A 26184-nucleotide genomic window follows, 5' to 3' on the forward strand; every position below is an offset into this window, starting at 1 on the left:
CCCATTTTTGTCCCAGTCCTTAGTTCTTTTAGGGACCCCTCCTCTTATGCTATAAGTCTTCGTTCAGACTAGCCGAGGACTAAGGCGGGTCTGTTCGCTAGGAACAGGCAGCCTGCTACATCGTAGGGATTCAGCTTAGTTTTACTGTAGGGACAGTTTTTCCTTATCTTTCCTTAGTACATGTTGCAGATCATAACAACGACAAGCTGGCCTGGGTGGGAGGTGTATCGTCTGTGTCCTCTGTATCTGACGCGCCCCCTGGGCCGTGTGTGGGGGAATACCCAGAGCCGGGTCTCTGTGTAATGCTAGGGGTTGTAGTTTCCGTGGTGGCGACCCGGTCCCGTGGCTCAGGGTGGTCAAATCAGTGGCGGATCTGTTTATTTGGTTTTTAATGTTTAAATGTCCGACTACGCCACCCGTGGATTGCGGTCACTGAGAACCGCCGCTGCGGGGCAGACCGCTGAGGCTGATGTTGTGTGCACAGCAGAGGATAGTATAACTCCCCACGGGAGAAGTATAGCCTCAGGGCAGTGAATGCAGATGGTGGGGGTGATCATGCGCGGGAGCAACAGTAATGACTCAGAGTCCAGTGATGCAGTCCAGGGTCTTTACTCACAGTTTTACACTCCAAGCCACTTCTGCAGGTAATGGCTGCCCACGTTGTACTGTGTTCACCAGGTAAGGGGCTCGGCCAACTCCCAGGTACCTTTGGAATGCTTTTCAGGACCCCCTTTGTGTGTCCTTTCTCTGGCCCGTCGTACCCCACAATTGACCACGTTTCTGTCCAGCTGCCTCGGGCCTTGGCGGGCAGACGTATGTTCCGTTTCCCTGGGCCCTATATGGTGCCTTCCTAACGGGTGTAGTGAGGGGCTGTAACACGTGCAATGCCACGGCCTCCGGTTACTAGCTGAGGGTAATTGCTCTCCTCCACTAGATGAGGGATCCGGTTCCCTTTCTTGGCCTGACCCCCTACTCTGGTAGCGGCGGGCGTACGGTGGCGACTGGCCGGTCCGCACCCCTGGGGTCCCTTCACTCTACTCCTGGAGCCTCCTCCATTCCTCTCCTCTCTGACTGAACTCAGCAGCTCTTCTCTTCTCTAGGCTCAGGCCTTGAGACTTGGCCCCCCTGCGGAGCAGAGCCTGTACAGAGCCCCTGCTCCCAGTCTTCTTCTCTCTCTCTTCTCTCTCTCTTCTCCAAGATGGTGCCCACCTTATAAACTCCTCCTTCCAGTGCACCCTGAATCTACTCTCCCCACCCACACACTACCGGGTCCCCCCTTTCTAGGTGTTCCCTCCCCCCACTCCAGCCAGGGACAGGGGCAGTTGCGCTCACTCTTGGGAGCATTGTCGCCCTGCCCCCCGGAAATGTGGTGTAGTGCATGTGGGTGTTAGGGTCCTGAGCCACACTCCATCCTTAAATGGAAGTGAGATATCACACCTCTGGGTGAGATGCAATACCTCTATAGCAACTGAACCCTCGGGGCACTACATATCCCCCAGACACACTCCAGTGATGCTGTAAACTTCCTTGAGTGCTATCCCGTTGTGAACACGGTTCCTCCTCATCCTCTAGAACTGTCACCTGGCTGGACAATTGTGTACCTGTCCACTGTTGGTACAGGATCCCACCATCCAATCCATGTGTAGAAGACTGAACTGATAATGGTGTGAATAGTCCCTGTTCCTCCTCCTCTTCCTCCTGTGCTACTACCTCATCTATCATCACCTGAAGCGTTTTTTCTAGGAGACAATAAAGTGGGATAGTAACACTGATGATGGCGTCAAATTTCTGGTTTCAACTGTATATGGAAGGATAATGCATGGATGATATATTATTATAAAAATACTGCACCGAATTTATATACTAAAGTATTTATGCCTGTATAGCAGCAGGAAGCCAGTGCTATTGTGGAAAATTGCAATGTGAACTACACCCATGGCAATATGTCTAATTCTAAAGTCTAATGGACTATCGAAACATGCTTTAATGGATAAGAAATAAAAAAAATTGGTTCTTACAAGTGGATGTACCGTTTATCTCCAAAGGAACATATAATATACTGCAAGTTAGCAGTTAAAATATATCCCACACACAGTGTGAATTCTTGAATATATAAAGGTGGTGAGTTCTGAAAAAAAACTTTTTTACAAGTTATGCTATGTTTTTGATTTATTTGAACTCCACTTATAAGGAAGGATAGTGCATGAATGATATATTGTAAAAAAGACAAAAAACACTGCATTCATATATTGAAGCAGGTCAGGATATATCATTGGTGCAACCTGTATGGCCGCAGAGGGGGCCAAGAGTTAAGGGGGTCCACTTCTACTTCCAAAGCAGGAATTTAGCATTTTTAGGAGCTCTTGGGCTGCAAAGGAATCATATATTGTTCTTGCACAGGGGCCCATTTCTGTCTGTGTCTGCCAGTGTATTGAAGCATTTATACCTGCATAGCAGCTGGATGCTAGCACTATGATGGATAATTGCAATGTGAACCACACTCAAGGCAATATGCCTAATTCCAATGGAGATGAACGTTTTGCTAAGTTAGCACAAGTTTTTGGGGAAACAATGGAGGATGCACCGTATTATATAGAAATAAAAAAATGAATGCATGAGTGGGAAAAGAAATTAAATCAAGAAACACACACATGATGGGACTGCAATACCTTAAGCATCTATGTGGAATATCAAATGATACCACGAGGTTAAAGGATTAAAAAAATACCCACATATATATTCTCTGATGAATTCATGATTAAATGAAATTATTATTATTTATTTATATAGCGCCATTGATTCCATGGTGCTGTACATAAGAAGGGGTTACATACCAAATACAGATATCACTTACAGTAAACTAACAATGATAGACTTGTACAGAGGGAAAGGACCCTGCCCTTGTGGGCTTACAATCTTTAAATGAATAAGATCATATCAAAATCTCTTTAGATCTAATGAATGCAATTATAATGGAGGAAGAGAAAAAGCTAAGAATGGTTAAAGAGCAAATTGTGGAGATAAAAAAAGAAGCATTGAAATTTTCTACTCACTAACTATATGAAGACCTACATAAAAAAAATTAAAAGAAAATGTGGATAAATTTGAAAATTCTATTATGCAAGTATAGAAAAAAAATTGCAAAGGGACAGTATTGACTATGAAAATAATAAAGTTTATGACTGGAGACCTACTTGGAAAGAATGTACACCAAAATATATTTAAAAAAAAACAAAAACAAAAAACATGCAATTTTAATGAGGAAAAGAAAAAAAGTAAATTTCTCTTCATCAGATTATGAAGCGTTTGACTCTTGTCCCGATACGGCCAAAATTTAAAAAAAAAAAAAAAAATGGCAACAATGATATGGGTAATCGACAACAACTATCAAAAAACGGGAAAGACAAAGGAGAAGACGACGCAGAAGAAATGGACAATATAAAAGGATACTTTACAAGGAAGAAGAGACAAGAATCAACATCCTAGAAGACACTGAAAATAATGTCATACTTCTTACTCAGAAAGTAACGAACAGAGAGAAGTATTATCCAAGGGATTAAATTTTGTCCCAGATCAGAAATTTGATTTATTTCAAACATCATTAGATGTTGTTATGCTCACGCTCAGTTTAGCGCAAGCATGGATTTTGGTCCCACTGTGCCAGGGACCAAGGAGTGCCTGGAGGGGTGTAACTAGGGACCTCAGCAAATCCAAACGCAGATGTACGACGCCTTGATTACTCCGCAGTCTGAGGAGCGACGAGGGAGGTGGACCAGGTGCTACACCAGGGCAGACCTCGGACACACGTCTGTGACCCTCAGCGAGGTATGCACGCACTGGCCGGTTCGGCTGGTATGCAGATAAGCACTAGCAGGTGCGGGCAGATCCGACTTTTATACAGACAGGCAGGTAGGTGCTGGCAGGCACAGCCGGTATACAGACAGGCTGGGTAGGTGCTGGCGGGCACGGCTGGTTTACAGATAGGCTCGGTAGTTGCTGGCGGGCACGGCTGGTATACAGACAGGCCGGTGTTGGCGGGCACGGCTGGTATACAGACAGGTAGGTGCTCGTGGGCATGGCTGGTATACAGACAGGAAGGTAGGTGCTGGCAGGCACAGCTGATACAAAGCCAGGCTGGGTAGGGCCCAGAACAGACTGGAATACAGGAACGGGTAGGGCCCAGGACACACTGGATAAGCACTGGCAGGTGCGGGCAAATCCGTCTGGTATGCAGATGTGGCACCCCAGGGGTCTGGTTTCCCACAGTAATGTAATGTTATGTCTGAGAGCAGGTGGGAGGTCCTTTGGTCAGGGATCCTGTGCATGCCACACCTCCTGCCCAGTCTTGGGAGGGGAAGACCTTCCCCTATATAAACCCGGGGCTGAAGCAGGGTTGGTCAGTCAAGGAGAGTAGAGACAAGAAACAGTCACAGGAAGAAACAGCAGAAGCTCAGTGGGAGCAATACTACTACAAGTCAGGGGCTGGCAGCTGCAGAGCTCGCCCTGACTGAGAAGCTTTCTTACCGGACCCGGCGTCCGAGGCTGTGGGGACTAACTCTTACCCAGCAGCAGAAGCCGACCGGCAGGGGATTTCAGGTCCTCAGGCCCAGAAACCCGAAGGCACGGTCACACGCGTGGGACCAGCGCCGCCATCGTGGAGCGGAAGCCATTAGAAGGCCCCGAGTCACCGGCCATACGGGTGAGCACCACACGGTACACTCAGGGACGTGGGCTACTTATATCCGCTTCTAGCAAGGTAGCCAGAAGAGTACAGTCAGTTTGGGAGGCCTACAACTCCGCCTGGCCAGGGGAGATCCCATCTGCTCAAGGACTGACCAGGCCCCGTTCGCTAGCAAGTACTCCGGGAGGGTCTATCGTTGTTACCAGTAAAGACCCTGAATTACACCGCACCGTCTCTGAGTGGTTCCTGCTACCCTCATCTTCCACGTCGGCTGCCCTGAGGCCATACCCCTCCCGTTGGGGGTTATACTATCACGCTGCACAATTCTACACCGGCCTCAGCGGTCTGCCCTGCAGCGGCAGCTCCATAGCTGCAAATCAACGGGTGGCGTAGTCGACACTCAAATAACATCTATCAAGACTGCCACACACTGAGTTGACTCCCTGGGCACGGACCGGGTCCCCGCCACTCGGAGACTACAACCCTCATCTGATCCGGTTCCGGGTAAGCCCCCGTGCGCGAGACGCTGCACGACACAGCAGGCCCAGGGGCGCGTCAACTTTGGCGTAGTCGGCAGGATTTCGTGCCCGCAACCACCGGATACTGCGTGCCTGAAAAAGAGACTTTTAAAACTTACCATCCGTGAAGTTTTCCCGTCATCGGTGAAGATTCCCGCCATCCGGCTCCATTTTCAGCCTTCTTCCCGCCATCTGTGAAGATTCCCGCCATCCGGCGCCATCTTCAGCCTTCTTCCCGCCATCCGTGGAGTTTTCCCGCCGTTGGACGCCATCTTGAGGACGCCGCGCGGGAAGAAGAGGGGCGTGGACTCCGAAAGCGCGCGAGAACTGAAGCCCCGCCTCACGTCCGAACGTTGCGTAAGGTCCTGGAAGGAGCCCAGCAGACGCCGACGTCACCGGAGCGCGACGGAAGGTCCTCAACCCTGACGATCTACTGCGGAGCCGCGGCCTACAGAACAGGATCATCGCAAGGTAGGCCACGGTCCACTAGGGGGGAGGAAGATGTCGGATGCGGAGGAGAGTTTCATTGCCTCAACCCCCGCCAGCGCCACCGCTGCTGCAGTTATGCCCTTCACCATGCCCTATATCCCGGGAGCAGCTTGGCTACCCCAGTACTCAGGGGAGTCACATACCCTGCATGACTTTAGAGAAAAGCTGGATAGCCTCTTCCAGGTGTACCCCCTCACAGAAGAGCAAAAAGTGAGCATCCTGGTGGCCCAACTAACCGGGGCAGCCAAAAGGGAAGTAAAATCCTGGCCACCTGGGAGGAAGACTGTCGCAGGGATACTAACCCGGCTGAAGGATACCTTTGATACCCGCACCTCAGCCGAGATTAAGCTTAGATTCTACGGGTGCAAGCAGCGAGCGCATGAGAGTATAAGGGACTATGCACTAAACCTACAAGAGGCCCTGAGGGCCATTAAGCAGACCGACCCTGATGGAGTGGGAAACGAGGACAGGCTGTTGACCGAACAATTTATAGAGGGACTATATTGTAATGCCCACCGAACCTAGTTGCGGGCGATGGCCTTACAGGATCCCCATCTGGGCTTTGCACAGTTCAAGGACAGAGCCATCCGGGTGCTCCGAGAACCGGCACCGGGTGGCGTTGTGACCCACAGGCGCCCAGCTAGCACTTACCACCAGGAGGCGGCGCCCTTGTCGGCAGGGCCTGTGGGAGCAGATGCGCAGGCTTTGGACAATGACCCGGCTCCAGACCTACACCATCAGGTCCAAGAGCTAGCTAAGAGCGTTGCTGCGCTAACCCGAACTGTGCAGTCTTTACAGGTTTCCACCCCAGGGAAGATCCAGCTGGCATCCGGACCGGAGGACATCCCGTGGCGTCGACCAAGGAGGACCCCACCGGCCAGAGGAAGACCCAGTGACCGATACAGCGAAGACGGACGACCCATCTGCCGCCGCTGCAATCAACCCGGACATATGGCAAGGTACTGTTCTTTAAACGGGCACAACCTGGGGTAGAGGGCCAACCCCCAGGAAAAAGATCACCAGGCCCATCGAACTGGCGCGACAGATATGTGGGAGGACGTCCAGTCTTGCCTGTGGTACCGGATGGCATTCCCATGAGTGCCCTACTGGACACCGGGTCACAGGTCACCACCATCCCGTACGTGCTCTTTAAGCAGTACTGGAATGACTCGGATATTACCCGCTACCCTGACGACGACTTGAGTATCATCGCCAGAAATGGCCAGCCCGTGCCACAGATCGGATTTAAAGAGGTGACCATCAAAATCGGTAGAGTCGAACTGGCAGCACAGGGACTGATCATTGTAGATATTGACAAACATGAGAGTCACCCAAAAATAACTCTAGGAACTAATGTAATTGAAAATTGTCTTGCAGAGGTGATTTTCCTTTTACAGCAGGTTGCCAAGAACGCCAGCTCCGGCGAGCAGCGGGTGCTCCAGAAAGAGATCCGGGCACTGATGCGACGGCAACAGGTGGAACTCTCCGGCGGTGAGATTGGTAGCGTAAGAATGTGTGACCCTTTTCCTATTGCCATGCCCCCAAAAAGTGAAATGATGATTTGGTGCCGGGCAGCTATTGGTCTGAGAGGTAGAGATTACCAGGCAATGGTAGAACCAGTTTACTCAGACAGTAGGCCCACCATCTTGACAGCACGGGGGGTGGTTAATGTACGCCATGGGAGGGTGCCCGTTCGCATAATCAATATCGGGAAGAGGGAAGTGTACCTGCCCCGGTATGCCACGCTAGCCAAATTATATACCATTAACCAAAATGCTATACAATCTGTGGAACCCTTGCCTCCATCTCACCCGGAGGAAGGTAACGGCTCTAAGAAAACAAAGGAGGACTGGTGTCAGCAACTACATTTGGGTACTGACTCCACTCCCTCACATCAGAAACAGGGAGTCTATCGGGTGGTTCAAGAGTACGAGAGAGTGTTTAGTAAACACCCGTTAGACTTCGGGCGAGTCAAGGGGGTAGAACACCACATCCCCACGGGAGACCATCCTCCCATAAAAGAGAGGTATCGACCCGTACCCCCTGCACACTACCAACACGCCAAGGGGATGCTTAGAGACATGAAGGAGGCTGGGGTGATCAGGGATAGCTGTAGCCCCTGGGCAGCTCCACTAGTCTTAGTCAGAAAAAAAGACAACACCATGAGGATGTGTGTAGATTACCGGAAAATCAACCGTATCACACACAAGGATGCGTACCCCTTACCAAGGATAGAGGAGTCATTGGCTGCGTTAAGATCTGCTAACTTCTTCTCTACCTTGGATCTCACTAGCGGGTACTGGCAGGTTCCTGTAGCAGAGGCGGACCGGGAGAAGACCGCATTCACCACCCCGATGGGACTTAGCGAGTTCACCTGCATGCCGTTCGGACTCTGCAACGCACCAGGAACCTTCCAACGACTAATGGAGTGTTGTCTGGGCCACAGAAACTTCGAGACGGTCCTGTTGTACCTGGACGATGTCATCGTATATTCCAAGACGTATGAGGACCACCTGAAACACCTGGCGGAAGTGTTCGAAGCTCTGGCGAGTTACGGCCTAAAGGTGAAACCCTCCAAGTGTCACCTCCTGAAACCAAAGGTGCAGTACCTGGGACACGTGGTGAGCGCTGACGGAGTGGCTCCCGACCCTGATAAGATCACCGCAATTAAGGAATGGCCAAGCCCCTCCAGCGTAAAAGAAGTGCGGCAGTTCCTCGGGTTGGTAGGCTACTACCGAAGGTTTATTCCCGGTTTCACCAAAAAGGCAGCACCTATGCAGGACCTCCTGATAGGCCAGTCCCGGAAGGCCAAGAACCAGAAGCCGCCCTTCAAATGGGAGGAGCTGGAAGAAGAGTCCTTCCGCCAGCTGAAGATGGCCCTCACGGGGGACGAAATCCTGGCGTACCCGGATTATAGCCAGCCCTTTATCCTCTACACCGACGCCAGTAACATCGGGCTAGGAGCCGTACTGTCCCAGATCCAGCAGGGGAAGGAACGAGTAATCGCCTACGCCAGCCGAAAGCTGCGACCCACCGAAAGGAATCCCGAGAATTACAGCTCATTTAAGCTAGAGTTCCTGGCCGTAGTATGGGCAGTCACCGAGCGCTTTAAGCATTACCTCGCTTCTTCCCGGTTCACCGTGTACACGGATAACAAAACGTTGACACACCTGGACACGGCAAGACTCGGTGCCCTGGAGCAGAGGGGGATGGCCCGTCTGTCCAACTACGAGTTCACAATCAAATACCGGGCCGGACGCTCCAATAACAACGCGGACGCCCTGTCCAGGATGCCCAACCTGCCGGACGAAGGAGAAGATCCGGAGGGACTGGAAGAAGTTGAACTCCCTGCGTTCCACCGTCATGGGACTATCCAGTACTCCCACCGGGTAAGGAGTAAGCAGGCTGCTACGTTGAACCCCTTACCTCACTACAACTGGGCGGAAACGCAAGACAGCGACCCTGCCGTCCGACTGGTGAAGGAGATGCTGACTCGCCCGGAGGCTTGCCTTGAACCAGACGCTCCGGAGGAAGCCAAACAACTATGGGCAGAGAGGAGTCGACTGTTCCTTTACAAGGGGAAGTTGTGCCGCAGAATGGTTAACTCCCGGACGCATGAACTACTCTGGCAAGTAGTGGTGCCACGAAGAGACGCAGCCATGGTGATGGAGGCATACCACGACGGAGCTGGACACTTCGGGTGGAAGAAGCTGGAGTTCCTCCTGCGCGAGCGATTCCACTGGGTAGGCATGAGGGGAACCATTGAGAAGTGGTGCAGAGACTGTGGCCCGTGCAACCTAAGAAGGAAGGATCGTGCCAGCCAGAAGACTCCCCTGCAGTCCATCGTCACCCGGCAGCCGTTGGAACTGGTAGCCTTGGATCATGTAAAACTGACCCCAAGCAGAAGTGGCTACGTCTACGCACTAACCATCGTGGATCACTACTCCCGGTTCTTGGTTGTCGTCCCCGTCAAGGACTTAACAGCTCGAACAGCAGCGAGAGCCTTCCAGCAGCATTTCTGCCGTCCACACGGGTACCCGGACCAAGGGTTGACAGACCAGGGACCTGCCTTTGAAGCGGAGGTCTTCCAAGAATTCTGCACTCTGTATGGCTGCCGGAAGATAAGGACGACACCCTATCATCCGCAAACTAATGGACTTTGTGAGAAAATGAACCAGGTGGTAATGGATCTTCTGAAAACGTTGCCCCTGGAAGAACGCAGTCTGTGGCCTGAGAAGCTGCCCGATCTGGTGGACCTATACAACCACATCCCGGTAGGTTCCACCAACTGTACCCCGGCTTACCTAATGAGGGCAAGACCTGGTAAGTTACCTGTTGACCTGGAAATGGGAGTCCTGACACCCGAGGACACTTCACCAGAAGCAGACTGGGACACAGAGAGGCAGCAGCAGTACCGGAGAGTACAGGAGAGCGTGGAGCGAAGTCTCTGTCAGGCTAGGGAAAGACAAGAGAAAACTTACAACCAGTATGCTCCCGCTGTTCCCCTGGTACCCGGAGAGCAGGTCTTGAAGAGGAAGAGACGGCTCCACAAGTTGGACGACCAGTGGGAGAAGGACCCGTACACCGTACTGCCCTCAAGCCACGAGAACCCGAAGGTTTGTACCATCAGTAAAGACGGAGGGGAAACTACAGCCATTGTATCCCGGGACCACCTGAAGAAGTGTCCCGAACAACTGAGGAAACCCTGAAGAGGAACAAGAAGACCATCGACCCGTAGAGGAAAGGGAAGATATGGTTAGTACTGTGCTCGGGGACTTCCCTCGGTCTTGGACTCAAGTCAATGGTGCAGTTGTGGTACCCGTACTCACCTTCCTCCAACCAGCATCCCAAGCACCTACGGAGCAACAGGTAGAGCTGGAAGAACAGCCGGTCCAGGAGGCAGAAGACCCCACACCCGCAGACCAGGAGGATCAACCCTCTGCTTGCAGTGAGCCTGCCATATCCCTAGTGAGCCAAAGAGCCGGTAGACAGCTGCCCAGTTTACCCTTGACAGCTCCTACACCCTGTAGTTCAGGGCTAGACAGTCAGCTCCATAGGTCCACTAGGGCCACTAGAGGCCAGTTACCCGCACGTTGGAGGATTTGAAGTGTATAAATTGTTTTATTTATGTTTACCTGTGTATTGTTGCTTGTGTATAATTTTGTGTTTCTAGTTATTTGTAGGAGTCCTTGGTGGATTTACCGGGAATCCTTTGTACATAGTTGGAGCGTAACCCAGGACGGACTAAAGACTCTTAAGGACTCGGGGCAGGACAAATCCCTACCTGGTTACGTCTCCCTGTTTTGGTGAAATGGACACCTTGCTTTTCTTCAAAGACTACACCCGGTTACGGACATGCCGTGACCACCTTTATGTGTTTCTTCTTATTGTACTATTATTGTTGTTATATCTTGTTATGTTTTTCTAAAATATGTTTAGTCCCGGAGTACTAAATTTCACTAGTGGGGAATGTGGCACCCCAGGGGTCTGGTTTCCCACAGTAATGTAATGTTATGTCTGAGAGCAGGTGGGAGGTCCTTTGGTCAGGGATCCTGTGCATGCCACACCTCCTGCCCAGTCTTGGGAGGGGAAGACCTTCCCCTATATAAACCCGGGGCTGAAGCAGGGTTGGTCAGTCAAGGAGAGTAGAGACAAGAAACAGTCACAGGAAGAAACAGCAGAAGCTCAGTGGGAGCAATACTACTACAAGTCAGGGGCTGGCAGCTGCAGAGCTCGCCCTGACTGAGAAGCTTTCTTACCGGACCCGGCGTCCGAGGCTGTGGGGACTAACTCTTACCCAGCAGCAGAAGCCGACCGGCAGGGGATTTCAGGTCCTCAGGCCCAGAAACCCGAAGGCACGGTCACACGCGTGGGACCAGCGCCGCCATCGTGGAGCGGAAGCCATTAGAAGGCCCCGAGTCACCGGCCATACGGGTGAGCACCACACGGTACACTCAGGGACGTGGGCTACTTATATCCGCTTCTAGCAAGGTAGCCAGAAGAGTACAGTCAGTTTGGGAGGCCTACAACTCCGCCTGGCCAGGGGAGATCCCATCTGCTCAAGGACTGACCAGGCCCCGTTCGCTAGCAAGTACTCCGGGAGGGTCTATCGTTGTTACCAGTAAAGACCCTGAATTACACCGCACCGTCTCTGAGTGGTTCCTGCTACCCTCATCTTCCATGTCGGCTGCCCTGAGGCCATACCCCTCCCGTTGGGGGTTATACTATCACGCTGCACAATTCTACACCGGCCTCAGCGGTCTGCCCTGCAGCGGCAGCTCCATAGCTGCAAATCAACGGGTGGCGTAGTCGACACTCAAATAACATCTATCAAGACTGCCACACACTGATTTGACTCCCTGGGCACGGACCGGGTCCCCACCACTCGGAGACTACAACCCTCATCTGATCCGGTTCCGGGTAAGCCCCCGTGAGCGAGACGCTGCGCGACACAGCAGGCCCAGGGGCGCGTCACAGACATTTAGGTAGGTACTGGCGGGCACAACTGGTATACAGACAGACAGGTAGGCGCAGGCGGGCATGGCTGGTAAACAGACAGGCTGGGTAGGTGCTGGTGGGCACGGCTGGTTTACAGACAGGCAGGTGTTGGTGGGCATGGCTGGTCACGTGACCATCAGCTGAGCGGTGACGTCAGTATCTTGCACAGCAATGTACACTGTCAGGGGGTGATTTTACATCCCTGTCAGTATACATTGCTGTCTTCTACAGCAGTGACCTAAGTGATAGCTGATGTCACTGCTGTAGAAGTGACACGAACTGTCGTGGGACACTTGGTGGTACGTGGACTGCATCGTTGACGGCGGACAGGTGAGGAATATGGTTGCTTTTTATTTTACGTTTTTTTCAGGAGATCGACGGCTTCGCAGAGGCGTGTAATAAAAAAAATTGTAAAACCGTGTGTGTTTTATCTCATTATAATACTTTATTTTGGCCGTGTCTTTTATTGAAAAAGCGGTGACCATTTTACTACGCAGTTAGTAATGGAGACGCCCTCCATTACTAACCTGGGCGTCACGTCAGCCACCAATACAAAGCTGACGTGAACCCCAACCCCATTACCCCACTCGCCACCGCTACAGGGCAGTGGGAAGAGCGGAGGCTAAGCGCCAGATTTGGCACATCTTATGGATGTGCCATTTCTGGGACTGCTGAGTGGTGATATTAATATCTGCGGAGGGGGCTAGTATCCATGGCCCCTTCCCTGGATATTAACTTCAGCCCGCAGTTGTCTAGTTTAGCCTTTGCTGGTTAGATTTTATAAGGGGACCCTATGTCATTTTTTTCTGGGGTCCCCCTGTAATCCAGCCAGTAAAGGCTAAACAAACAGCTGTGGGCTAATATTAATAGCCAGGGAACATTGTTGGCTAATGGCCCCTTCTCCGGCTACTAATATCAGCCAGCAGTGGTCTGCTTTCCTTCTGCTAGTTATAAAAATGACGCGGGAGCCCACGTCATTTTTTTTTAAATGTTTGGCTATGTGCAAACGATCCGGTAGCAGCGCTTTGGATGCATATTTTTTGCTGTATCCAAAACGTTGCATTCTCTTGAACGCAGGTAAATCCACATGTGTTCACTCAACCATGTAGATTTACCGCATTCAATACTTTCTAATGATCAAATTTCGGTTACGGAGATTAGCGACTCCGCAATAGAGTTTGACATGCTGCGGTCCTGAAAGACGCGCCGCATGTCAGTGTCCATGGGTGATTCGCAGCCTCTGATGCACGCATAGTGGTCATGGGATTTCTAGACATCCCATCCACTATGCTGTAACATCTGGATGCTGCAGGTTTGACGCTGTATAAACACGCAGCGTCAGACCTGCAGCGGCTCCTGATCGTGGCCACGTACCCAAACTCACCCGCAGCATGTCAATTTCAGTATCGGACACGCCAGTCTCTGCTGCAGATTTTGACCGATTGAAGTGTCGTTATATGAGCTGGATTACTATTTACCGACAACACAAGTGTGGCATTAGAACATCACATTTTGGACGCAGCAAAAATAAGCTGTGTCCAAAGAGCTGCTGAGTGCTGATTGGGGGGACATAGTGGCTAACGAACCAGCTGTGAGATGTTATTAATGGCCACTGACCATGTTTGCCTAATGGCACCTTCCCAGGCTAAAAATAGCAGCTCACAGCAGCTGCATAAATTATGTGAATAGAAATGCTAATGAAGATTGGGTGAATGGGACTAGCTGACATCTTGATCTTTTGTTTGGTTATGACAAGGTGTCAATCAGACCTTTTCATTACCAAATTTAATTAAAGTAAAGTAAAGACTTAAATAAACACACAGAAACAGCAAACACTTTATTTGAATTACAACAAACACATTCTTTAATCATTCAAATTAACCAATATACTCACCCCAGTTCTGATGGTAATCCAAGGTTTAAGCAATGTTCAAATAACTTTATTTAGCTCCAAAAATCATTCATTGATGTACAAAAATGCTTCAAAAAATGCATCAAAAAACGCGTCAAAAATGCATGTAAAATCGCATGTATTTTCCCTACCAAGGAGAAGCAGAAATGAACAGAAAATTTCTGCTTCAAATATGCATCTTGCGCACATAGCCAAATAGTTGATCTGGACATGACATTTCTTGCAGGGGTTTCACTGTCAAGAAATAAAAGGAAAGAGCTTGGCAGTGGGAAGAATGATAATAGAAATCACCTTCAGTAGAAACAGATAAGGATTCAGAGGACTACTCACCAAAAGTGACACCTTATAAACAATGACCTAAAATGGACTGTACAAGTCCCTCTTCCACACTTGCTGTTCCTACCTAAAAATATTCCTAGTGATATTTCCCAAACATTCCCAACAACTAGACACTCTGTAAACCTTTCAGCATCACATAAGTGTATACTAGACCTTCTGACATCTACAATACAGCAATTGAATGTCAATATCAGGGGTCCTCAAACTACGGCCCGCGGGTCACATGAGGCCCGCGGAGGACTTTTATCCGGCCCGCCGGGCTATGGGCGGAGGGAGAGGGGAGCGGTGTCAGCGCCCGCCCTTCTCCCCCGCTTGCTCAGGGCCCCGGCAGGCGGATACTTACCTCTCCCCGTGCCTCCGCAGATCCGCTGTCTTCCTGCTCTGCGCTTCCTGTGACGTCTCAGGTCAGAGGGTGCGGTGACGTCTTTCCACCGCGCCCTCCCGAGTGCCGTCACAGGCAGCGCAGAGCGGGACAACGCCGCCGCGACGCTGGAGTCCAGACCAGAGCAGCGGCAACGGCAGCAAGTGAGAAGTGAGGTGAGTATTGGATTTTTTCTTTTTTAATGTATGGAGGTATAGGTCATTATATGGGGGGGGGTGACATCCTGCAAGGGGTATAATATGGGGGGGTGACATCCTGCATGGGGCATTATATGGGGGGGTGACATGCTGAATGGGGCATTATATGGGGGGGTGACAAGCTGCATGGGGCATCATATGGGGGGTGACATGCTGCATGGGGCATAATATGCGGGGGGTGACATGCTGCATGGGGCATTATATGGGGGGGGTGACATGCTGCATGGGGCATTATATGGGGGGTGGCATCCAGCATGGAGATTATAAGGGGGGAACAGCCTGCATATGGCATTATAAGGGGGAAACGGCCTGCCTATTGGGAAAATGTACCTACCCATTGAGGACCTATGCTGCCTATTGGGGATATTTACCTGCCTATTGGGGATATTTACGTGCCTATTGGGGACATTTACCTGCCTATTGGGGACCTATCCTGCCTATTGGGTACATTTACCTGCCTATTGGGGACCTATGCTGCCTATTGGGGACATTTACCTGCCTATTGGGGACATTTACCTGCATATTGGGGACATTTACTTGCCTATTGGGGACCTATGCTGCCTATTGGGTACATTTACCTGCCTATTGGGGACCTATGCTGCCTATTGGGGACGTTTACCTGCCTATTGAGGACCTATGCTACCTATTGAAATACCGGTTGATTTAACTTTACTTGTTCTTCATTTTAAATATTGTATTTGTTCCTGTATTGTTTTTTTTCTACAAAATAAGATATGTGCTGTGTGCATAGTAATTTGTTCATTGTTTTTTTTAAAAACTATATTCCGGCCCTCCAATGGTCTGAGGGACTGTGATCTGGCCCCGTGTTTAAAAAGTTTGAGGACCCCTGGTCAATATGATCAAAAGGTTTAACAGTTTACAAACATCACTGGATGATATAAATGATATAAATCACAAAATTATTGAAACTGACAATCTATGTAAATACTTTTAAGTCCAAAAATGTCAAAAGCATTCTAGGAGTGATTCCTTTATTGGCTAACCAGAAAAAAATATACTGTATATGCAAGCTTTCCGAGCACAGAGGCTCCTTCTTCAGGCATTATTACGAATGAATACATAAAACACAATGTACAACATTTAAGAGATGTTACAGTATGACATTTGTTCATGAGGTGGAGGGAGTGATGCTTCCTACTGATAAGTCCAGGAGATCAAATTAGTTTTTTTTTTGTTGCAAGTGGAGATGCAGTGGGGATGTTTAATTATCTGGAGGTGTGAATTGTATCCATGTAGCGAGTCATAAATCCAAGTGTTAGGTTGAGTCCTGTTGATAAGGAATTGAATAGCCTTATCAATTTGAATTCCCAGAAAAATCTGGGAATTCAAACTGATAAGGCTATTCAATTCCTTATCAACAGAACTCACCTTAACACCTAGATTTACCAAATGGCTGCAATGAAACACAGAGTAAAAATTTAAAGGGGTCTGAATACTTTTCGTACCCACTGTAGCCTACATAAAGTATAATGCACAACACCAGATAGTCCCCAATATAGTATAATGCGCTCCCCATAGGCCTCTATAGTGTAATACACTCCCCATAGGCAGACTCTATATAGTAAAATGCATGCCATAGGCCTCTATAGTATACTGCACCTCCATAGGCCTCCATATAGTATAATGCACCCCCATAGGCAGAGTCTATAGTATAATACACCCCCATAGCCAGAGTATATAGTATAATGCACCCCCATAGGCAGAGTAGATAGTATAATGCACTTACCATAGGCATAGTATATAGTATAATACACCCCCATATGCAGAGTCTATAGTATAATGCATCCCTATAGGCAGAGTATATAGTATAATGCACCCCCATAGGCAGTCTATATAGTATGATTCACCCCTATAGGCAGAGTATATAGTATAATGTACCCCATATGCAGAGCCTATACTATAATGCACTCCCATAGGCAGAGTATATAGTATAATGCACTCCCCATAGGCAGACTTTATATAGTATAATGCACCCCCATAGGCAGAGTATATAGTATAATGCACCCCCATTGGCAGAGTATATAGAATAATGCACCCCCATAAGCAGAATATATAGTATAATGCACATCCATATGCAGAGTCTATAGTATAATGCAGCCCTATAGGCAGAGTATATAGTATAATTCATCCCCATAGGCAGAGTATATAGTATAATACATCGCCATAGGCAGTCTATATAGTATAATACACCCCCATAGGCAGTCTATATAGTATGATGCACCCCCATAGGCCTCTATATAGTATAATGCACTCTCCATAGGCAGTCTATATAGTATAATGCACCTGTATAGGCAGTCTATATAGTATTATGCACCCCCATAGGCTTCTATATAGTATAATGCACCCCCATAGACAGAGTATATAGTATAATGCAGCTCTAGAGTCAGTTTAAATAGTAATGCACCCCCATAAAAATAAATAAATACAATACTCACCTTTCCTCCTCATTCCCCCAATGCTCCGAGTGCCTGTAGATCTACAGAACAGCGGGCCCCAAGTGTAACGTCATCGTGCCCGTTCAGCGACGTCAGGCGTAGAGGGGACTGATGGGAGAGGGAGCGTCACGTTTCCTCTCTCATCATTGAACTGTCTTGGGATGACTGGTGGGGGGCCCGATGCTGGCACTGGGGCCCCCCCTCCTGCTCAAGGGCCCGATAGTGGCCACCTGGAGGTGCAGGGACATCGAGACTCCCTGCTCTGGCCCAACGTGTAACTGTATCGGCGTGTTGCGCACGCTAATACAGTTACACTGGCGTAGCTCCGTTGTGGTCCCCCTCAGAGCGCGGCCCCTCTGCCGCCCCCTCTGCCACCCCGGTAGCTATGCTACTGGGCGGAACAATATAAAATTCAGAGGTATCCCGGAAAATGTACCACCAGCAGATCTTGTTCCATATATTAAATATATATTGCACAAATCCTTGCCTTCCTTTCCTACTGCAGATTTAAAATCGACAGAGCACCTAGGTTACAAAAACCTAGCTTTCTTCCAAAAGAAACACCAAGAGAAGTGATTGCAAAAGATCAATTTAAGAGACTATCTAAGAAAAAGCAAGAACCCACCTCCCCCCTATGAGTCGATTAAAGTTTTTCCTGATTTCTTGAAAGAAACTTTGGTCATCAGAGAATCTTTTGCAGGTATTACTTCCATTTTAAGATCAAACAACATTTCCTTTAAGTGGGGTTTCCCCACTAAACTCACAGTATTTTTTAATGGAAGGACAAACACGTTACAGGATCCAGAGACGAGATGGAACTGTTTAAAACAATGCAAAATACCCGGAAATAGATACAACTGTGACCATGAAGGAAAAGAAGACACTGCGGAGTAATGGTAGTTGAAGGTTTTAAAGTAAAACTTGCTATACAGTTTCCTTGTTCTTGTTCTATTTTATTTTACAGCTGATTATAAGCAATCTTCTGATTTGAGTTCTCTTCTTCTCCTTAAAATTGCTTTAACTCCAGGACTCGCACGCAGAGTTCGCCGAACTTTCTTTTCCCAGATATAGCATGAGGTGTTCGAGAACTGGTATATTTTTGTTCTCAACCTTTTTCCCCGGATCATCTAAGGAGTATCAGAATCTGGCTTTCTTTTGTTTTGTTTTTTGTTTTATGATTGGTTTTCTACAGAATTGTATTTCATTTTACCACCGTCACCATAGGTATATGCTTTTAAATATTGTACAAAGCACTACATATGTTTTTTTTCTGGCTATTATACATATTTTTCTTGTTTAAATCCCAATGGTGCTAAAAATTCTATCACTTTATGTCAAAGGACTAAATAGTTGGTTTAAGAGGTATTCCGCCTGGAGGGAAGCCAAGAGCTCTAATACTGATATAGCGGCATTCAAAAATACTAAATTCTCTCAAATTAACCCACCAGAATTTTCTCATAAAGATTTCCCCCATATTTTTAGATCCTCTTTGGAGGAAAAAAAGACCGGTGTGATTACAACCATAAGAAACACCGTGTCCTTTCAATTATTAGAAGAGATTATAGATAACAATGGTCGCTACCATATTCTTGTCTGCATTATCGATACAATAACGTACACTTTGGTAAATGTGTATGCCCCTAACAGAGCCAAATTAATGAAAAAGGTATAGACACCAAAAAAGAAATGTATTTCTTTTTGGTGATTTTAATATTATCCCCAAGCAAAATTTGGTTACTTCGGCTTCTCCGAGATGTAAAATGTTTACTTTAAAAAACTGGTTACTAAAGGAACAGTTATTTGATTTATTCAGAAATTTAAAATTTACCTCAAGGGAATACACCTATTATTCTGCTAAACATAAAACCTTTTCGAGAATAGACATGGTTCTGACTAATTTACATACCCTACAAAAATGTAAGGATATTCAAATAGGTACCATCACTTGTTCAGACCTTGCTCGTATCAAATTGTCTTTGAAATCCACACAATCAAATAATTACTCTAAAATGTGGAAATGCAATTCTTTTCTACTACATTTTCCAATGTATAAAACAAAAATTGATAATAATTAAATTATACTTCCAAGAAAATATCTCACAAAACATTTCTCCCGCTACTATGTGGAACGCCCATAAGGCAGGAGTTGTCATACAATTATACTCACAACATAAAAGAAAAACTAGAGAAAGTATCAAACATATAATTCAAAAGATTAATGATGAGGAGGAAAAACAACAACAAAACTATTTATGGCTAATAAAGTTAGAAAACCACATTTAAGATCAAGGGTAATTTCTATTAAAAAAATTGGAGCCTCTTATGTCCATCCGCAAGACATAGCTGAGCAATTTGCAGCATTCTATTCCTCTTTATATAACGTGAAAGAGGATGTGAATACCACCCAACCAAACATCAAAGAAATAAATAAATTCCTTTCTAAAGTCAACCTACGGCAACTAAATTCTGAACAAATTAACTCGCTAAATTCCCCTTTCTCCATAGATAAAACAGAAATTGCCATTAAAAAAGTACAAGAAAATAAATCTCTTGGACCTGATGGATTCCCCAATGAATATTACAAATTATTTAAGCATAAAGTATCCAGCCCCTTGACCTCCATGTTTAATCAAGCTAATAACGAAGGCCTTCTTCCAAAAGAATCCTTAGAAGTGACTATCGTTGTTATACCAAACCAAACAGTGCTGTTGAGGTGATTTCGAATGATAGACCCATATCCCTCTTAAAAACAGACATAAAAATTTTTGCTAAACTAATTTCTGAAAATCTTACCTTTATTAATTCAGTCTGATCAAGTAGGGTTTTTTAAGGGGAGACAGGCTTCAAATGGAACCAGGAGAATTTTGAATTTACTTACATATGTGGAAAAAGGGAAAATCCCCTTCATTCTGATTTCTTTAGATGCAGAAAAGGCGTTTGATAGGATCAATTGGGATTTTATGCGCGTCATTTTAAATAAATTTGGCTTTCAGGGACAAATTCTTAAGGCCATCTTTTCCCTATATTCTTGCCTTTCAGCAAGGGTCCAAGTCAATAATCTACTTTCTAATTCCTTTTTATCTCAAACGGCACACGCTAAGGTTGCCCATTATCCAAGCTTCTTTTTGATCTTATGATGGAACCTTTCGCTGAAACCATCAGAACCAGCAATCTCATAAAGGGCATTCCATTCAATCACAATATAGACTGTATACAATATAGACAATATAAAATTGGACTATTTGCGGACGTCATTTTAATTTCTATTATGGACCCTATTAACTCTTTAAGAGCTGTTTCTTTAATAATTAGGGCGTTCTCGCCGGTATCCTATTACAAAATTAATCTAAAAAACTCAAAAATCTTAAGTTTTTTTAGACTCTCAATTAAAAAAAGCAATGGAAAGGGAATTTCCCTACACCTGGGAAACATCCCAAATTCCTTACTTAGGAATTAAAATTATGAACCCCTTAAACAAAATCTTGAATGAAAACTTAAATTGCTTACAAAAACATATTCAAACTAGTATGAACAATTTTGATAAAATCTACACTTCATGATTAGGCAGAATCGATTTTTTATAAAAATGATTATCTTGCCTAAATTTCAGTATATTTTCAGATCAATCCCAATTCAAATACCAGATCTATGGACTAAAAACTTCATAAACAGCTTTCTAACTACATATGGCAAACAAAAAACTCAAGAATCGCAAAATTATTATTATTCAAAAATAAAAGAAAAGGTGGCATGTGCCTACCAAATATTCAGGCCTATTCTGAAACCAACATCATTCTCCAAAGCAGACACTGGTTTCTAGATGAAGGGAAAAATAATTGAACAGCAATGGAAAAGCTGTACAATGGAAATTTTTCTTTGTTAGCACTCACTATTTTGCATTTATTAGGCCAAACTCTTCTATTACCCTAACATACACTAATAAAATGCAGTATTACATTATGGAGGAAATTAGTTAAGATCACAAAAAATAACCAACATAACTAACCATTAGAGAAACTTCCTATATCTTTTTTCCACACTGCCTTTCCTAATTTTACGATTGATAAATGGGAAAAATTTTGAATTGTAAATTGCTCTGCTTTAATTACAGGTCTTAAAAAAGATGCAGTTTTTAACTTTCAAGCCCTAAAAATTCTATACAATCTTTCAGAGGAGGAAATTTTTTAATTTTCTAGAGCTTAGGAAATATATTAGAAAAAAATGTAATCTCCCTATACTTCTTCCTAGAGTTATTATTTCCCTTTTTAAAAACTTTACAAAGGCTAATATTTGGAATACAAGAAATATACAGTACAGACCAAAAGTTTGGACACACCTTCTCATTTAAAGATTTTTCTGTATTTTCTTGACTATGAAAATTGTACATTCACACTAATGGCATCAAAACTATGAATTAACACATGTGGAATTATATACTTAACAAAAAAGTGTGAAACAACTGAAAATATGTCTTATATTCTAGGTTCTTCAAAGTAACCACCGTTTGCTTTGATGACTGCATTGCACATTCTTGGCATTCTCTTGATGAGCTTCAAAAGGTAGTCACTGGAAATGGTCTTCCAACAATCTTGAAGGAGTTCCCAGAGATACTTAGCACGTGTTGGCCCTTTTGCCTTCACTCTGCGGTCCAACTGACCCCAAACCATCTCGATTGGGTTCAGGTCTGGTGACTGTGGAGGCCAGGTCATCTGGCATAGCACCCCATCACTCTCCCTCTTGGTCAAATAGCCCTTACACAGCCTGGAGGTGTGTTTGGGGTCATTGTCCTGTTGAAAAAATAAATGATGGTCCAACTAAACGCAAACATGATGGATTAGCATGCCGCTGCAAGATGCTGTGCTAGCCATGCTGGTTCAGTATGCCTTCAATTTTGAATAAATCCCCAACAGTGTCACCAGCAAAGCACCCCCACACCATCACACCTCCTTCTCCTTGCTTCACGGTGGGAACCAGGCATGTAGAGTCTATCCGTTCACCTTTTCGGCGTTGCACAAAGACACAGTGGTTGGAACCAAAGATCTCAAATTTGGACTCATCAGACCAAAGCACAGATTTCCACTGGTCTAATGTCCATTCCTTGTGTTCTTTAGCCCAAACAAGTCTCTTCTGCTTGTTGCCTGTCCTTAACAGTGGTTTCCTAGCAGCTATTTTACCATGAAGGCCTGCTGCACAAAGTCTCCTCTTAACAGTTGTTGAAGAGATGTGTCTGCTGCTAGAACTCTATGTGGCATTGACCTGGTCTCTAATCTGAGCTGCTGTTAACCTGCGATTTCTGAGGCTGGTGACTCGGATAAACTTATCCTCAGAAGCAGAGGTGACTCTTGGTCTTCCTTTCCTGGAGCTGTCCTCATGTGAGCCAGTTTCTTTGTAGCGCTTGACGGTTTTTGCAACTGCACTTGGGGACACGTTCAAAGTTTTCCCAATTCTTCGGACTGACTGACCTTCATTTCTTAAAGTAATGATAGCCACTCATTTTTTTTACTTAGCTGCTTTTTTCTTGCCACAATACAAATTTTAACAGTCTATTCAGTAGGACTATCAGCTGTGTATCCCCCAGACTTCTGCACAACACAACTGATGGTCCCAACCCCATTTATAAGGCAAGAAATCCTACTTATTAAACCTAACAGGGCACACCTGTGAAGTGAAAGCCATTTCCGGTGACTACCTCTTGAAGCTCATCAAGAGAATGCCAAGAGTGTGCAAAGCAGTCATCAAAGCAAAAGGTGGCTACTTTGAAGAACCTACAATATAAGACATATTTTGAGTTGTTTCACACTTTTTTGTTAAGTATATAATTCAATATTTCAGATATTATAGAAAGAATGTCCACTCATAATTCTTTTGAATACTCTTTTGCTTTAAGAAACAACTCTCTTAAAAAATATTATTCTAGATGATCTTCCTGGAATAAGTACTTCTCCCCAAGCAGGAATAACCTCTCTACATAAATGTGTTATTATTTTTAGCCAGAAAATATATAGATTTCTTTATTTCAATACATATAAATTGAAAACCTGTGAAATTATAGCTATGATTATAATATGTATGATCTCTCTTTTATTTCCCTTTATCCCTCTTTCCATATTTAAATTTACCCCCCTCTTTTTTGTCCACCTTTTCCTTTCCTCTTTTCCTTTCCTCTTTTCCTTACCCTCCAAATCTCTTTCCCTGTTCTCTTCTTTGTTTCTTCTATGTTACAAGTTTGTTTTCTTGAGGTTGATGTAACAATATATTACATTTTATTATCCCTTTCCCCTAATTGTAAAAATCCCCAAATAAAAAGATTATTATTCAAAACATGAATTCTGGATTTGGAAACCCAAGTGTAGAAATGCAAAATTAAAAAGTTTGCAATGTACAGTGAAGGAAATAATTATTTGATCCCTTGCTGTTTTTGTAAGTTTGCCCACTGACAAAGACATGAACAGTCTATCATTTTAAGGGTAGGTTAATTTTATCATTGAGAGAATATCCAAAAACAATCAAGAAAATCACATTGTATAAATTAGATAAATTTATTTGCATTTTGCAGTGAGAAATAAGCATTTGATCCCTCTGGCAAACAACACTTAATACTTGGTGGCTAAACCCTTGTTGGTAAGCACAGCAGTCAGACGTTTTTTGTAGTTGATGATGAGGTTTGCGCACATGTCAGGACTCAGGAGGAATTTTGGTCCACTCCTCTTTGCAGATCATCTCTAAATCATTAAGATTTTGAGGCTGTCGCTTGGCAACTCGGAGCTTCAACTTCCTCCATAAGCTTTCTATAGGATTAAGGTCTGGAGACTGGCTAGGCCACTCTATGATCTTAATGTGCTTCTTTTTGAGCCACTTTGTTGCCTTGGCTGTATGTTTTGGGTCATTGTCTTGCTGAAAGACCCAGCCACGACTAATTTTTAATGTCCTGGTGGAGTGAAGGAGGTTGTCACTCAGGATTTTATGGTACATGGCTCCATCCATTATCCCATTAATGCGGTGAACTAGTCCTGTGCCCTTAGCAGAGAAGCACCCTCAAAACATAATGTTTCCACCTCCATGCTTGACAGTGGGGACGGTGTTCTTTGGGTCATAGGCAGCAATTCTCTTCCTCCAAACATGGCGAGTTGAGTTAATGCCAAACAGCTCAATTTTTGTCTCATTTGACCACAGCACCTTCTCACGGTAACTCACAGAATCATCAGGTGTTCATTGGCAAACTTCAGACGGGCCTGCACATGTGTCTTCTTGAGCAGGGGTACCTTGCAGGCACTGCAGGGTTTTAAACCTTTAAGGTGTAATGTGTTACCAATGGTTTTCTTGGTGTCTGTGGTCCCAGATGCCTTGAGATCATTAACAAGTTCCCCCCCGTGTAGTTTTAGGCTGATCTCTCACCTTCCTCATGATCAAGGATACCCCAGGAGGTGAGATTTTGCATGGTGCCCCAGATCGATGTTGATTGACAGTCATTTTTTATTTTTTACTATTGCACCAACAGTTGTCTCATTCTCACCCAGCGTCTTACTTATGGTTTTGTAGCCCATTCCAACTTTGTGCAAGTCTATGATCTAGTCCGTGACATCCTTAGAAAGCTCTTTGGTCTTGCCCATGTTGTAGAGGTTACAGTCTGACTGATTAATTGAGTCTGTGGACAGGAGTCTTTTATATAGGTGACTATGTAAGACAGCTGTCTTTAATGCAGGTAATGAGCTGATTAGGAACATCTAACTGGTCTGTAGGAGCCAGAACTCATAATGGTTTGTAGGGGATCAAATACTTATCTCTCACTACAAAATGCAAAATAATTTATCTAATTTATACAATGTGATTTTCTTGATATTTTTGGGATATTCTATTTCTCAATGTTAAAATTAACCTACCCTTAAAATTATAGACTGTTCATGTCTTTGTCAGGGGGCAAATTTACAAACAGCAAGGGATCAAATACTTATTTCCTTCACTGTATCAAGCTGCAACCCTTCCTAGGTACTTGTCAGGACGGCTTTCAGGGTGAATAAATACCGCTCGAGACATGTCCCAAGTGTCAGAGATGCAGCATCGTGAACAAACATACTTCATCTGCTCACTAAGCCACAGAGCAAGGCTGTAACACAAACGAAAAAAACCCAAAAAACTTCCCCCTCAGCTAACAGCACAATGGTTGTTTTTTGTCCGCTTTCAGTCTGACTGTGTGCTCAGTCAGTCTCTGTGCCGTGCTGTAAAGCTGTCAGACTGACAGGGGGTAGATCATATTTGAGTGGGAAGATCAGATGTGTTTGCTTACAGTGTTAAGCCCCCGTCTCACATAGCGAGATCGCTAGCGAGATCGCTGCTGTGTCACGGTTTTGGTGACGTAACAGCGACCTCACCAGCGATGTCGCTATGTGTGACACTTTGCAGCGATCAGGCCCCTGCTATGAGGTCGCTGATCGCTGCAAAGTGTCCTGGACCATTTTTTGGTCGTTGCCCTCCCGCTGGTCAGCACACATCGCTATGTGTGACCAGCGGGAGCAGCGATCAGGCTGGTAACCATGATAAACATTGGGTTACTAGGGGCACACGCGCACGTAGTAACCCGTTGTTTATCATGGTTACGAGCCTGCTAAAGTGAGCGGTAACCTCCAGCTCACTGTAGCAGAGTGGTAACCATGATAAACAATGGGTTACTAGTAGTGTTGAGCCACCCCCGTAGTGTTCGAGTTCGGTTCGGTT

The sequence above is a fragment of the Phyllobates terribilis genome, unplaced genomic scaffold (assembly GCF_046119375.1).
Source record: "Phyllobates terribilis strain yellow unplaced genomic scaffold, ASM4611937v1 Scaffold_2__4_contigs__length_985480577, whole genome shotgun sequence".
NCBI classification, from domain to species: domain Eukaryota; kingdom Metazoa; phylum Chordata; class Amphibia; order Anura; family Dendrobatidae; genus Phyllobates; species Phyllobates terribilis.